The following is a 16303-nucleotide window of genomic DNA, read 5'->3' as shown; positions in this document are numbered from 1 at the left end:
TTGCCACTCCCCCACCTCGTCCTCTCGCCCTCCCACTTTCCCTCTCCCACTTCGCCCACCTACATCTCTCAACTTCCTTCTTCCTTTACTTTTTCCTTCTCCCACCTCCTCCAACCCTTCCTTCCTCCACCTCTGTCCCTCCCCTTCTTCTTACTCATCCCTTCTTCCTATCTCCCTGTCCTCTTCTTCCAAACCTCCCTGTCTCCCCACTCCTTCCCTCACTTCTCCCCCTCCCATCTTCTCCTACCATCATCCACCCTTCCGCCTCTCCCCTACCTCCTCTCACCTCCCGCCTCATTTCCCACCTCCTCCCACCCCTTCTCCTCCCCTCTTCCCAGGCCCCCAGGGCAGCGGGCGCCTCCCTCATTTCGGGGCAAACACAGATTTGGGCTGAATGCGGTCTCGAGGCCGTCCGTCGAGAACTCAGATGAGAAAGTTTCCTGGCACCTCCACCGCAGGAGTGTTCTGGAGCCCCGGGCGGCGTTTCGGCTCCCCTTGGCGTCTGCGCCCAGAAAGCGCCGAGCTTATATCGGGGCGGGTGGTCCCAGTCCCAGGGGCAGCGTCCTCCGCTTTTCTTCTCGGTTTAACGATGGTTCTGCTCTTGAAGTTTAGCACAGATAAAAACGCAGCGGTACTTTTTGTTAGAGAGGGAAATGAGGGCTCAAAGGGAGACTGAGAGGGAGAGAGGCCAGGGGAGGCAAGAAAACAGGGGAGTAAGGTGGTGCTGGTGATCTGCTAGATGGGCTCCTTTGGAGCGGAGGTTCCTATTTGGACGCCAGCACGGGGGGGGAGGGGGGGGGCGGGGCGTAGGTAGATGTAAAGGTAAGGTGGCCGGGACAGCAGAATCCCACGGAGAGACAGTGTATTTCCATTGCCAGCAACGGTGGCCACACAGTCTTGTTTCCCACACCCTCCCGTCCCCATCAAATTCAGTAGATGCCGTGGGTCTCTTTTATTCCTAGTTTGCACACTAGGACACTGAGGCCCGGGTAGGCTAAGTGATTTGGCCATGACCACACAGCTCTTAGTGGCAGACCCAAGACTCAAACCTACATCTGTCTGACTCCAAAACCAAAACCTGACTTAGTATTTGCTGGTCTAAGACAGCTTCAGGTTCAGCTTGAACACAGATTGGTTTGGAGGACAGTCAGGTAGATTTGCAGGTAGGTGCGAGCTTACAGTTCTTCCAGACTGTTTCACAAGGGACATAATCAGGGCATCTTTACCCCCCAGGATGTTCCTGAGGCCTATCATTAGCAGGAATCTCTGAATTCCTAGACCCTCTCCAAAGTGGATACTTAGGGAGCTATTGTCTCTAGTTAACCCAAATCTCCTTTTGGCTCATTAGGGAAATTCCTTGGGCCCTAGGCTGGTATCCCACTGCAAAATTACTGGACTATCCAATAGGATTTTTAACTATCCCCTAAATTCCCAATCTCCTACAAAGGAAATAAACAGTAGGATGGGGAGACGAACAAAGCATGTTAAACTTGAGGGGCTTTTGGGTTTTTTTTAAGATTTTATTTATTTATTTGACAGAGGGAGACACAGCGAGAGAGGGAACACAAGCAGGGGGAGTGGGAGAGGGAGAAGCAGGCTTCCCGTGGAGCAGGGAGCCGGATGCGGGGCCTGATCCCAGGACGCTGGGATCATGACCTGAGCCAAAGGCAGACACTTAAGGACTGAGCCACCCAGGTGCCCCAGACTTGAGGGTTTAATGGGGCCCTTGCAACACATCCAGAAATTTCAGCTGGACTATGAAAAACACCTTGGGAAAAACTGGGATTCTCTGTTCCTGTGGTATGCAAGGGGGTGACTTACTCTGGAGACTAAGGTGAAGCTTGCTTGGTGGTAAGGGTGATGGGATATTTGTGGTTCAGCATGTATGTGTGTTCCCTTCCTGTTTATCCCCAGCAAATATAAAACACACCTGTTTCTGTTAGGCTCCTCTGATGTTTTTTTTTGTTTTTCAGAAGGTTTCAAGATACCACGAAGGATGTTTTTTGCTTCCGTTGTATTTTCATTACTAGTTGATAGCTATACGCTCATACGTCACCAGAACACACCCTAATCCTCACCCAAAAATGAGATAGTTTTGACAAGCCCAGCCCTCTAAGAAAGTCAGTGGGACGACTGTTTCTTAAATATAATGTTCTACACATGTGCTAATGGAGTGCGGAGGGAATTGGTGTTTAAAAGGCTGTGTCGTGGAATAATACCTCAGGGTGCCATCTGATGGTCCATTTATTTCTAAACCTCGTACAGCCACCATATTGATAAATAAATCCCCCATAGGAGCTCTGGGAAGTTATCCTCCTGGTTATCCTTTCTCCATTTTTATAGGTTAAGAACCGAAGCCACCAAAAGGAGGCCTACTACAGACGACCTGACCCCCAAGCCTTGTTTTTGGTGGTGCGCGTGAGGCCGTAGGCCTGCGGCTCCTTAGGCCGACAACAGAGTGAAGAGGGAAAATGGTGCCACTGTCCACTTCTACGAGGAGTCACGAATCCCTGCTACGGAAGGGGCCCCTGGTCCCAGGCAGCTGCTCTGCCACAGGATCGGGCCATTTTCTCCAGGGTGGCCAACTATCCCTAATCTTTTTATCACCACAGACTACGTGGTAGAAGGTGAAGCGGAGGCTGCCTCCAAGGACCTCCTCCTCCTACAGGGGCCTAATGTCCTGCTGTTCTAGTATTGAGGACGGAGCCCTGGAACGTGGTCGGAGAACCTCCGCCTTCCCGCAGGGCACCCTGAGGAGGGGCAGAGAATCGGGCAAGTCAAAACGAAGCAAAGCCTAGGGCAGCGCCCCGAAGCTGACAGGCCACCTCCCTGGGCAAAGGCAGTTGACTGAGACTCGGTTGTTCAGCTGGCCCTTGGTGGGCCGCCCTGCAGACTCTCCCGCCCTGGCCCGTCAGCCATCGGGATGCCCTGGGCCCCAGACCTCTCCTGGCAGTTGTGCCCCTGCTGGATACCATTCCTGGGATCATTCCTAGGGAATCCAGAGGCAAGTCCAGGCGACTGTGTGGGGAGAAACAATGGGCATGTGTTTGCCATTTGACTGAGAGCATCTACAAACAATGCTTGGATCCCAGGTCTGGCTCTGGGGCCAGGGAGCTTCAGGCCTTCCCAGAGGCAGAACAGTGAGGGAGGTACTCTGGGCTTTCAGCACCTCCTAAATCATCCCAGAGACAGAGAGCCACTGACTTCCACACGCACACGCTGCTGCTGGCTCTGCCACAAGAAGATGAACTACAAGCAATAAAATCAAGATGAAGTTCTGTGTAAATCTTTCCAGCTCACAAAGATTGTAGAAAGTTGAAGATGCAAGGCATGTTAAAGACCATCTAGCTCTATCTCCTCATCCCGCAGCCACAAAACCTGAGGCCCAGGGACGCGTGTGGACCAACCCGCCATCACAGAGTCGCTGGCTTTCCATGGCTGTCGCGTTGCATCCTTGCTGTCCTGCTAGTCGCACGGTATCAAATGACTTTCGAAAAACGGTTCAGGAGAAATCAGTGCTCCAGGATCTTCACCTCCCTCCCCGTTGATTGCTTCCAGCTGCTAAAAACTGGCACGGTTAAAAGTGGGTCGTGCTGCCAGTCGCGGAGGGTGGGCACTCTGGGGCGTGCTGATTTGGAGGCGCGGGGAACAGGCAGGTGACTGGAAGCGTAATTGCCAGTCTTCTCCCTGGTACCTGGGGATTTCTGCCATTCAAGTCCCTGGGTGTGTGCCCTCAGCAAATACTAACCCACAGAGTCAATTGCCAACTCCAGTCATGTGTACATTTACCCTCTGGGGATGGAAAGCTGGAGGAAATGCGATTTCCTAATCTACGTGGCCTCAGATGGAAAGATGTTTTTGCCTGATGAGAGCCCTCAGAGAGCAAATGCGTATTGAGGGCCTACAGTGCTCTCCAGGATCCTTTATGGGAACTGGCTGTAGAGAAAAAAAAACCACAACATCACAGATGGTTCTGGTTCTCTCTTTGCCTTAGTCAAGACCCTGTTTGAGACAAGGTTAAGACCTTGGTTGCCAGTGATCAGCTCGAGCGGGGTTAGGCAGTAAGGGAAATGTGTGGATGCAGCAGTATCTCCTGAAGTTCAAGGACAGATGGCTACTAGGAACCCAGGCTGGACTCCTTCTCCAGCTTTCGTCTCTGCTTCCGCAGTCCGCTTTCCTTTCCTCTCTGTGGGCAGCCAGCCGGGCTGAAGATGATCCCTCCATGGAAGAGATTAGCCACAGGTGACTGGTTGGCCCAGGAGAGAAGTGTGATTGGCCCAGCCCGGGTCAGGTGCACAACCTGATCCAATCAAGGTGGCCACAGGTAGGGTGCCCTACCTCCTGGATGGCTGAGGGGCAAGCCCTTCCAGACAGAAGAATGAAGTGCGGTGGGCAGACATTTTTAAAGTGTGGCGATCCGAGGCTTCAGTCAGATTAGTTATTGATATAGAAAAAGTGGTATGGTGCAGGTGGGAGTTTCGAGGTATAATTCAGACACTGGAGCCTAATTTCTTGAGTGATAAATTGTTTATCATAGAGCTGTATCTTTTTAGATAGCAGTTTTCCTGGCAACTCAACTCCTATCCTCTGGGCTCTATTAAGAAAGCCCATCAAACAAACATCTTAATCTTTTATGTGACTATCATATATATCTTCATCCCGTTGACATGTGCCAGCTAGCTAGATAAGAACATGAGATAAAAGTGCAATTTTAGGGATGCCTGGGTGGCTCAGTTTGTTAAGTGTCCGCCTTTGGCTCAGGTCATGATCCTGGGATCCTGGGATTGAGCCCCATGTCAGGCTTCCCGCTCAGCGGGGTGTCTGCTTCTCCCTCCCTCTCCCCCTCCCCACCTTCGTGCTCTTTCACTCAAATAATTTTTTTAAAAAGTGCAATTTTAAACTTGTGCATGTTGAGAGATATATATGCACACATATGTATGTGTTTAGAAACCCAACCTATTTCCAAAAAGGATTAGAAGAAGCTTCTAATAAAAACACAGAAGAAGGGGCGCCTGGGTGGCTCAGTCAGTTAAGCATCTGCCTTCGGCTCAGGTCATGGTCCCAGGGTCCTGGGATCGAACCCCGCATCGGGCTCCCTGCTCAACGGGAAGCCTGCTTCTCCCTCTCCCACTCCCCCTGCTTGTGTTTCCTCTCTTGCTGTCTCTCTCTGTCAAATAAAATAAATAAAATCTTAAAAAAAAAAAAAAAAACAGAAGAAATATGACCAAAAGCCATTAACACTAAAAAAGAAGTAAAAGGCATGTAGCAAACAGCTTGCAGTTGAACAGAGTGACAGAAGATGGACAGGCTATAATTCCTGGCCTGAACTGATTGGTAAACCTAGTTCTGAACTTTCTAATATTCAAGGCAAAGAAGAGAATGTTATGAATTAAATCGCTGTTATTATTTAAACATGTAAATCTCTAGAATAGTTCTCAAAATATAGTCCAGGGCCATTGTGGTCCTCAAAACCGTTTCTGGGGGTCCACAGATCAAAACTATTTTCATAATGCTGAGGCATTGCTTACCTTTTTCACTCCCATTCTGTCATGAGTGCCCTGTGGAGTTTTCTAGAAGCTACATGTCATGTAATATTACCACAGACAGAATATAGAAGCAGATAGACAAATCCAACTGTCTTCTACTAAGCCAGACATTCAAGAGATTAGCAAAAATTTAAAACAATGTCACTCTTCTCAGTAATTTATTTTTGTTTTAGAAATTTATTTTCACAAAACATTATGTTAGTGTATTATGGGTTTATTGCTATTATTTTAAATGAATTAGAAAATATTTAATTTTTGTTTTAATTTCTAATATGTTAAGCACTGTGGATATATTCTAGACAAGTAAAAAACTCAGATTCTCAACAATTTTTTTAAGAGTGTAAAGGGATTCTGAGACCAAATGTTTGAGAACTGCTCATCAAGAATATTGCTATTATTTATGCATCTGAGATGATGATTTTTTTGCCCCAAAAGTTTCTTTCTAGAAGGCAGTGATCATGGCTACATTTGATCCCAGGCAAAACTAAAATCACTTTATGAACAGATGAGGTATCATTTTTTACACATACATTCATTTCTCATTTTATCTGTTCAAAAAATATTTACTGAGCTCCTGGCATATATGCTTCAGGTAGAGCACCTTCTTCTGGGAAGATAGTAAGACAAACATGGATCCCTGTCCTCATGGAGATCTGGGATCTAGTTTGCAAAGGAGAAACAACGATGACTCGAAAATTCAGGATCAATGTAAAACCAGATGGAAACTGCTTTTGTTAATATTCACATAAACTACCAATTTAAAAAAAATACTATTTATTTTCCGGAGTCTGAAGACTTGAGGTTGAAGAGTTTCCTGGCAGGAGGACGTCATTTGACAGGTATTAGATTTACTGGTGATTCAAGTTACAGCGGCCCTAGTCTGTTATTATGGTGTTTAAAAGTATGCTATGTTTTGAGAAAATTCAGTGTAGGTAAACAGAAATCTACATTAGAAAGCATCATACTTGCATTACAGAAAGGTTTTTCATTTTGGAAATACTATACTGGACTTACAGAGGGAGTGATCAATAACCTTATTGATTGAATGAACAGTTCATTGTATACTTAAAATTTGATTCACATTATCACAATTGATTCACAACTTTTCAGTTACATGTATAATACATTTAGGAAGATGAAATTGTATTGTACAGTTACAGTAAAAAAGGAGAAAGCAAACTTCTAGTTGTGGCCAGCGACTGATGTTAGTTGAGCCTTAGACCAGGAGGAAAAGTCCAGAATTGGTAAAAGAGAGGTGCCAAAGAAAACATGAACTGTGAGGTGTAAGCAGAGTTTCATTTCTTTGTTTGACAGCATGGTTGGGCTGGAGGGTCAAGGCAATGCATGTAAATTTCAGCCTGGCATTAGACAAAAATCTTTTATAGTGTCCTTGTCGATTCATGGAGAGTTGGAGGGTAGGTGTAGGGCAAATTCGATTGATTTGTAGCTGGTTGAACAATCACTTCCCAAAAGTCTTGAAATGGATCCATTTCAGTTTTGATGGAGGTCACTAGTGACTTGCCCCAGGAATCTACCTTCTGCCTCACTCAGTACAATATTGTTATAAGTGATATCCTGAAGAAATCTGATGGTGACAAATATGGGAGAATAGCTTATACTTTAAGATGCTAGAGCCGGGGTCCAAAAATATTTTCAAAGATTGGAACAATGTGTCAAGTCTAATAAGATAGAATTTAAGGGGCGCCTGGGTGACTCAGCCGTTAAGCGTCTGCCTTCAGCTCAGGTCATGATCCCAGGGTCCTGGGATCGAGCCCCGCATCAGGCTCCCTGCTCTGTGGGAAGCCTGCTTCTCCCTCTCCCACTCCCCCTGCTTGTGTTCCCTCTCTCTCTCTGTCAAATAAATAAATAAAATCTTAAAAAAAAAATAGAATTTAATAGGGAATTATCCCACAGTTATGCAGCTAAAAATCATCCGAACAAGGCCAGGATGTTTGGAACTTGGCATGTTTAAATGAAACCAGGATAAGGCTAATGCAAAAATGTACCTCTAAAGATTTTGTTATGAGTAGACCACCACTTGGCATCTAGGCTATTTCCTGAAGCTCCATGATAACAGTAGATGTTAGTCCAGGGAAAAGGAAGATGAGGGTGGAGAAGAAATTTGGGTGGGGAGTGTGGTTTACGAGTACAATATGCAAAAGAAAAAAAATAAATGACTTCTCAAAATGCTACATGAGAGGCCTTGGATTTTACTAATAGAAATATTATGTCCAGAATAAAGGAGAGGATGGTCCGACTCTACTCTGCAAGTCAGGCCTCTCCTGGAATATTGGAGGCAATTCTGGGTGACTATCTTTTATGGAGCCTTTGACCAGCTAGAATATGTAGAGAAGACAGCAACTAATATGGAAAGGCTCTTGAAATGATGTCATGTCCCTGCTCTCAACACTGCAAAGTGTGGCCCTAGACCTTTGAGGCCACATGACCCCTGGCTACCTCCTAACCCTCTCTTCTGACTTCTCTCCCCTTCTCCATTTCAGCGTGGCCTGCCTCCTTGATATTTCTCAAACATCAAGCATTTATCCTTGCAGGATCTTTGCTCTCCCCGCCCACGTATTCACATGGCTCATCCCCTCAAACGTCTTTGCTCAAGTCACTTCCTCATTGACCTCCCTTACCTCCCAACCTAAAGAAACACTCCCATTTCCCAGTCACTTTACCTTGCTTTTCCTCCAGTATATTTATCAGTACCTAACATTATGTTACCAATTTACTTAACGGTTTATTTTCTGTCTTCATCAATAGAATGTAAGTCCCAGGAGGGCTGGGGTTTTGTTTGCTCCTCTGATCCATCCCTTGCTCCTGATACACCTTAGGTTCTCGATGAGCACATTTTGATGAACTCAAAAGCCATACTGTAAACCCACAGTAGGGCAGGCCTCTGAGAGCTCCGTCAAACACTGAAGGAGCTATTTTGTGGAAGAGACCTCTCCCACCCCCATGGCCAGGCTAGAATGATGAGTGGGCGCTCAAGGCAAGGTGCTTTGGGACTCTCGGGCTCAATATAAAGAAATATTTCTAAGAACTGGAAAGGGTGGGCCACTAGGAACCTCCCCACCACAGGGCATGTTTCCTCAAGTGTGAGGAAGTCACTTGTCAGAGGCATTGTGTGGGACTTGAATTCAGTGATACCTAAGATTTTTTTTCTATTCCAAATTTTATGAGATCATCACAGGTTAGGCCACCTCTTTCTTGTTGAAACATTTCTGAATTTGGTCTACTGAAATAGTTTTCCTATGTGAACACATTTTCAATGTTTTGAATGTGATAATGGGATTCGATTTGTAGAAACGATGCCCATTTTCTGAAACGTGGTTTGGAATATGTGAGATTTAGAGGAGAAAGATCTCGTGCCAATTGTGTGTCATTCTGTATTCTCTGACAGCATCCCAAGAATGATCAAAATGTACCTAATTTTTCTTATTCACATGCCCAGTGTGCTCACGAGCCTTATAAATAATCACAAATGTTGCTTTCTCAGTATCTTTCTAGATAAGACATGGCGTCTGTCCCAAGGAGAATGATTTTAGCACTCAACAGCTGAGAAAGGAAATGAATTATCCTATTGTGACTACTAGGGCAATTTAGGTAGTCAGGAATTATCCTGGTATGGACAGACAGACAAAGAGTAAACAAGACCTTGGGATGCTTTTTCAATGAGGCAAAAGTTTTCTTTTGGAAAATAGCACTAAATGTTTAACACAGAGCTCAGAGAACACTGAGCATAGAGATCTGTGTATTTTTATAAATTAAAACAAACAAAAAAACCATAACAGGGCTTGCAGAGGACTCTGTGTTTCTCACTTGGGGAAAAAGGGACAAAATATCAGTGTGGAGGGACTCCAGGCGCCTTCCAGTTAATATCTCCAGCTCTGACTTACTCCCACAGTCCTGAAGCAGGCCAAGAACAGAGATAGAGCTTGAAAGTGTGTCATGGGAATCTGTGACCGTTCCTCTGGCTGCGTGATGAGATTTCTGCTGTCTGTAAATGTCTGAGGTTGGAACCCCACGGCTAGTGTTCTGTTAACCTAAAAAGAAAAAGTCGTTCCTGAAATTCTAAATTTGCAAAACTTATTTCAAAAAGCAAACAAAAAAAGCCCAAACGTAATTTAAGCACCTTAAAACAACAACTACTGAGCTATGTAAAGGCAGACACAGGGGTGAAAACTTCTTTCTCTCCCAATGTCAGCCAGACTGTAGAACCTAGTTTCGTGAGAAGGCAAGGGTGGGATATGGATGTGTGACGCTGGCTCTTAGCAACTTCCCCGGAAATGAATTTGTCCAGAAATGGGGTTAATGAAGCCAGAGCGGACCCAAGGTGAGAAATTGGGATGCTTCTATTCCTGCGTCCTGGGGATGTTCCTCCCTGGGCGTCAGCACTTGGTGGTGGTTTTCCTATGGGACTCTACGTTGTTCAGGCTGGCTTTTGGGTCCCTCCCAGGGCTGCTGGCTGGGCCTCTCTTTCCTAGAGCCTCTGGTGCCTGACAGAGTAAGTCAGTGGAATCAAGACAGCTAACCAGGGTGGGCCCCAGGGTGGGAGATGCACTACGATTGTTCTTTATGCTTTACTGGCCCACTGCACAGGGGGCTGAGCAGTTCCTGAAGGACAGGGATGCCGCTTGGGACCGTTGTATCCCCAGCACTTAGCCCAGCCCTAGCGCCAAAGTCAGCCCTCAGGAAAGGTTTTTTTGTTACTATTAAATGAAGTGAAAAGGTCCAAAGGAATGCATGTCTGCATTAACCTCCTTCTAACCAGTGGCACAGATTTGCATATTTTGGTATGACAGCGTGGTTTTCTTCCTCCACATTGTTTTGGATTCTCAAGTAATGGACACCATGTACCTCTTGTCCCCTGAAAACATTTCTTTGATGAGCTGGGTCGTGAGGGCACAGGGTCTGCGTCCTTGCTCACCACTGAATCTCCCATACGGTGCCCAGCACCCCATCGATGGTCAATAAACATTTGTTAAATAAGTAAAAATATAAACATTTAAAAAATTTTTAAAAAGAAAGTGATGGCTACTGGTCCCACTTGCACCCACCGGGCTTCTGACATTACCCAATAAATGGGCCTCTTTCAAAACAGGACATGTTAGGAAACTGAATTTCCCTAAAGGGAAAAGATGTTAGGACAGCAGCCCCTTTTTTCCACCGTTTTCTGGGAAGGTGAGCAGAAACATGGGACAAAACTTCCCAGGGTCCTGCTCCCGCACTGACCGATGGCCTTTCAGAGGTGATCGGGTGCCCCCCCCCCGCCCCCCGGCCTCGCTCATCAGACCATAAGCGCCCCAGAAAGGACAGCGGGCGGGTTCGCAGGCCGGGAAGGCTTGTAGTGTCCGGCCCCCGCCCCGCCGCGCGGCTAGGTAACTGCTCGGGCTCCCGCGCGGCCACCAAGTGTTCCCAGGGTGAGGATCTGGCGAAATGTGGCCGAGACAGAGGGCGGCGCGGCCGTGCACCGGCCCCCGCCTCCCGGGGCCTCCATTTGGTGAGTTCACCATGGGCTGCAGAGCCAGGAGAGAGACACCTGCCGGCGGCACGCGGCGGTGCGGGTGCCCGAGAGCCCCTCGGACGCGCACGCCGGGCGCCGGGCCCTGGGCGGCGGGCGGGGAGGGGGCCGCGCCGCGCGGAATCCGGAACCCGGAACCCGGAACCCGGCTCGTCTGTAAGCCCCTTTTTGATTCCGTTTCCAGGGACCCAACACGATCTCTTCTCTGGACCTTCTTCGAAAAGATTTTTGGAAAAACAGACCTATGTTCACGTATAGGGGAGCCCAACCAAATGTCTCCCTGCCCTGGCCCCTCTGGGCATCGTCAGCCGGCCAGCCTCCCCACACCTGTTCCCGGGGCTGCCGAGCCAATTCAGTCCAAGAACGGGCCTCTGCAATCAGCGCGTCCTTGAAAGAGAGGGCAAAGTCTCACTAGGCTTCTTCTTTTTTTTTTTTTTTAAGTTATTTATTTATTTTTAATAGTAATCTCTAGACCCAACTTGAGGCTTGAACTCACGACCCCGAGATCAAGAGTCACATGCTCTTCCGTCGGAGCCAACCAGACGCTCACTAGGTTTCTTTTAAGTTCACCTACAAAGGTTAGCCAGATTGCTCTCTGGGAAACATTTGTCCTGGCTCTCTCTGAGCTTCAGGCCAGGCCGACCCCCAACCCAGTGCTTGCCCGTGTGTGTGTGTGTGTGTGTGTGGTGTGCATGTGTGTGTGTGTGTGTACCCAATGCCAGGCCGAGCCCCAACCCAGTGCTTGCCCGTGTGTGTGTGTGTGTGTGTGTGTGTGTACCCAATGCCTGTCCATGTGTGTTGTGTGTGTGTGGTTTCTGTGTGTGTATGGGAGGGCATGCAAGGTAAAAACTGGATGTGCTAGAAGTCACAATGAAAGAAGGGAGCAAAGTGCAGTGAGAATAAGTAATAACAACTCAACTCTGCCGAGGCTATGCACGGGCTAGTGGGAAAGGAAGGACTAACCTGGCAAATTCTAATCATCAACTTTGATTGCCCACTAAGGACCAGAAGAAAGAACTCCAAGAAGGCTGAAGAAGTAAAAAAGTCTTCTGGGGGCTGCTGGTCTGGAGCGAATCCCTGCAGAATGAGGGAGATGTGAGTCCTTGGAAGGCAAGGGAATGAACAGGACTTTCCATTTCAGAGTGAAAACCAGTGGCTTAAGGTGAGATGCTGCAGGCTAAGTAGGGTATGTGGATATTCCCACTGCTGGTTCTCCACAGTCCAGGAAGTGCATGTTACCCCTGGAATTCATCTGTGAAAGCAACTGGTCTCAGAGCAGTTTCAGCCTCCCCTGGGAACCTCTTAGCAATGCAAATTTAGGGCCCCTCCCTAGACCTACTGAATCAGAGTCTCTGGGGGTGGGCCCTAGTGATCAGTCTTTAACGAGCCCTGTGGGTGATTCTGATGTTCTCTAAAGTTTGGGAACCCCTGGATTGGGAAATAGAGAAGAAAGGAGCCAACTGGGTGGCATTCCAGGTGCTGGGGCTGTGAGCTCCCTGTGTATAAATAAGGGGGGATAAATGTGTACTGTTGACAGGTACAGGATATGGGACAGGGGATTCAGTTTGTGAGGGGGAGAGCACTAAGTAAAGGTCATTTTGGTCCTGTTGAGTTTGGTGTGAAAGCAGGGTACCCACATCCAAACTCCTCGCAGCATCTGCAAGTTAGGGCCCGCCGTGGCGAGGAGAGCAGGGATGGGGTCCCCTATGTGCAGTAGAAATGAAAGAGGGGGTCAGCTCACTGTGATCCGACAGACAGGGGAGGACAGAGAGTCCAAAAGCTTACAGGGAAGAGCTGGTCAGAGAGGAAGGAGAAAAAACAACAACCATCAGTGTGGTGCCACTGAGGCAAAGAAAGGAAAGAGATTCAAGAAGGAACTGGTCGGAGGGAGAAGCCGACCAATGCAGTTGGCCTCGGGCAGTGTTTTCTCACCCATTAGAGGGCTGGGAAGCAATATGGCTGTAAAACCAGCATTTAAAATAATAACAGAAAATGTCAGAGTGTATCTCACATATAGCAAGGATACAGTTTCATGAAACTTCTGTGTAAGATGTATTTTGGTGTCAACAATACATCAGTTTAAAAAAGATATACTTTGTGGGGGGGGCTACATCATTTCGTGTGGCATTCTTGCTAAAAACGTCTAACTTCAGTGCAATCTTGAAAAAATATCAGACAAACTCCGGTGGAGGGACATTTGACAATATAACTGATCAATACTCTTCAAAAGTGTCAAGGTCCTGAAAGTCAAGAAAAGACTGATGAACTCTCATAGATTCGGGAGACTAAGGAGAAATGGCGAAATGCCATGTGAGACACTGAATGGGGGTCCTGGGACAGAAAAGGGACGTTAGTGGAAAACTGGGGTCTTTGGTTGCTAGTAGAGCACTAGTGTTAGTTTCCTGGCTTTGACCATTGCACTAGGGGAAGCTGGATGAGGATGGCTTCTTCTATTCCAGCTGCAATAACAAAATGCCGCAGACCGGGTGGCTTATAAACAGAAGTTTATTTCTCACAGTTCTGTTGGTTGGAAGTCCAAGATCATGGTGCTGGCAGATTCTGTGTCTGGTGAGGGCTCCCTTCCTTCGTCATAGATGGTGTCTTCTTGCTGGGTCCTCACAGGGTGGACTGGTCTAGGAAGCTATCTGCAGCCTCCTTTGTAAGAGCAGGAATCCCATTCATGAAGGCTCCCTTCTCAGGACCTACTCACCTCCCAAGGCCGCACCCCCTAATACCATCACTTTGCGCATGAGGCTTCCAACATAGGAATTCTGGGGAGACCCAGGCCTCCAGACCATAGCAAAGGATATATGGAAATCCTCTGCAGGATTTCTGCAGCTTTTCTGAAAATCCACAATTAGTTCAGAACACAGTCTAAAAACACAATGTATTTGTGTATATGTGAACTCCGCGGGGGAGGGGCCATGACATAAACTTTGGGGAGGCTTGGTGAAAAAAGTTTGAGAGCCACACTGTCTGGGGTGTGGAGGGCACATGCACCAGGCAGTGAGGGGGGCCTCCTGCAGCTGAGGTCCTGGGAGGCCTCGTGCGTGTCGTCGGGGAGGGTGAGAAGCTGCAGGTCCTGGTCAAAGGCGGGGACTGGGGTTATCACAGTGCATGCAGAAGGGTAGATGCGGGCCTCAGTTCTGTTTGACGAATACTGTGGATTCCAGAAGAAGAGGCATCCTGACCCCAGGAAGTCTGAGGGGTGGGTAGGCAATGTGGACATTAAAGCTGTCGCAGCGATATCCTGTTACCACCTACCACAGCCACGTGCCACAGACAGATCCCCTGCTACCCAGGGGAGGGTAGCATTTGATAGTCTAGGGTTGTGTTATTTCTTGGATTTTTGTTGTTCGGGGTGGGGGAAGGATCTAATTTCATAATCTAAGTTTTGTAATCAAAGTTATGATCGAAGACCTATTTTATAATTGAAGCCTCTCTGAAATCCTAAAATCCCTAGGCAGATAACTGTCCCTCCTTCATGAGGCATCTTTCAAGCAACCTGGAGGAATGAGAAAGGTTCTGGTCATTCAGTAGCTTCTAACTTTCTTCTCCAATGTTTTGAGTTAGAGCCATGGTTGCCCACTGAGGGCGATTTTGCACCCCCGCCCCCCACATTTGGCATTGTCTGGAGCTGTTTTCAGTGGTCACTACTGGGTGTGTGTGTGTGTGTGTGTGTGTGTGTGGCATTTGGGGGAGGCCCAGGATGGTGCTAAATAACCTATGGTGCACAAAACAGCCCTTCTACCCACAACAGAAAATTATCCAGCCCAGAATGTCAATAATGCCAAAGTTGAGAAACCCTGAATTAGAGGAGATGAAAATCTGAGGTCTGTTTATGGTTAGGAACGTTGCCTGGCTGCTTCTCACAAAAGGAGGGTATTAAACTTCATTTCTTGGCTTCATTTCAAGTGGATAATTATAACCTGCCTACCTAAAATTGAAACTTTAATTTTCAACGGGTGTCTTTCTTTAGTTCGTGCTTAAACAGGCTTGGGGTGGCTGTATTCTCGACAACAGGGCAATATTCTGTGCCTGAATCAGTTACAGGTCAGTAGTGGGAGAAACAATTGGTCTTGAAGTGATTCAAAATCTTCGGGCGATAAGCACTAAAACGAGAAACCTAGGGCATTATCGTCATCATTAATTATTAGTACTGTTACAGCACTCATTCAGCCACTCTCAGGATTCCCATGGGATTGCCATTAGTACTAGGGTCAAAAGCAGATTCATGACCTTCAGTCTCACCAGACACCGCCCGGAATTATTACCTTAGCCGGTTAAAAGCCGAGCTCTCCTTCTGCAGGGCCTTGCCGCCTGCTCGCAGCGCTTGGGAGAGGCTCTGCATTGGCAACATTGAGCTTCAAAGCAAATCTTCAATCTTCTATTTGTACTCGCTGTTCCCATATTTAGACCAGAGCAGCACATACTTGTCTATTGCTTCAAGGCAAGAGCAAATTCTGAAGGCATTAAGTAGAGACTCGCTTGAAGCAAACAAGAGAGCCCAGAACAAGCTAAGGGCAAGACTTTCCCTCTCTCTCTCCTTATGTTCTAAAGCTTTATAATAATAATTCAGGGTAGCAAAACTTAAAATCACAAGCCAGGCTGCCAACTAATTCACAAACCAAACGATTGCCTTTTTATGAGCTGCACTGATCAGTTTGTGAAATCTGATTTGGCTTTTTTTTTTTTTTAATAGTATTTTAATGTTAAACAAGCCTGGGCAGCTACGTGGTAAACAGGTTGGGTGTTCTTTCTTTCATTTGTAAAGTTTTTTTGTTGTTGTTTGTTTTTTAAGTTTTGTTTATTTTCCCTAGGATTTCTGTCTTTAAAAGATTTTATCAAGCTCATTTGAGTTACCTGGAGCTTTGGCAAAGTATGACTTTGGGGATGATAAATAGTGATATATGGTGCTTCTCTGCTTGACATGTCTTTATTTAAGTAGGTTTGGAATGGAGACTATCCTGACACGATTCTTCCATAAAAATCCATATTATTTCATAGTACAAGTGCTGCCTTTGATAAGATGCCACTGACTTTAATTTGATTTTTTATGAGCTGCCTGCTCCACAGTCTCTGGCCTAGGTCCTCAAAAACAGGCATTTCGAAGGTGTTGGCTGAGGGGAGAAGCAGAAATTTTATTCATGGGGCAGAGTCTGTCTTTGCAAAGCAGCTAACTGGTGTGTCCCCGACAGAGCCTGAGATCCGGGCTCCTGGTCAGAACAAT

General features: G+C 47.0%; 1 long non-coding RNA gene across 2 annotated transcripts in view; it reads left to right on the top strand.

Moving 5' to 3' along the window:
• The first annotated feature begins 10854 nt into the window (after positions 1–10854).
• Positions 10855–16303, top strand: part of LOC115943443 (uncharacterized) — a 44837-nt gene continuing 39388 nt past the window's right edge. For both annotated transcript variants that reach the window (XR_014143694.1, XR_014143693.1), the window contains exons 1-3: positions 10855–11052; positions 11546–11651; positions 12076–12235. This is a non-coding gene — a long non-coding RNA (uncharacterized LOC115943443). The remainder of the gene's footprint in view (positions 11053–11545; positions 11652–12075; positions 12236–16303) is intronic.

Source organism: Leptonychotes weddellii, chromosome 3, assembly GCF_054177405.1.
Source record: "Leptonychotes weddellii isolate Sample4059 chromosome 3, ASM5417740v2, whole genome shotgun sequence".
Classification (NCBI taxonomy): Eukaryota; Metazoa; Chordata; class Mammalia; order Carnivora; family Phocidae; genus Leptonychotes; species Leptonychotes weddellii.
The sequence above is the reverse complement of the archived record's forward strand: the minus strand, read 5'-3'. Positions and strand labels throughout refer to the sequence as shown.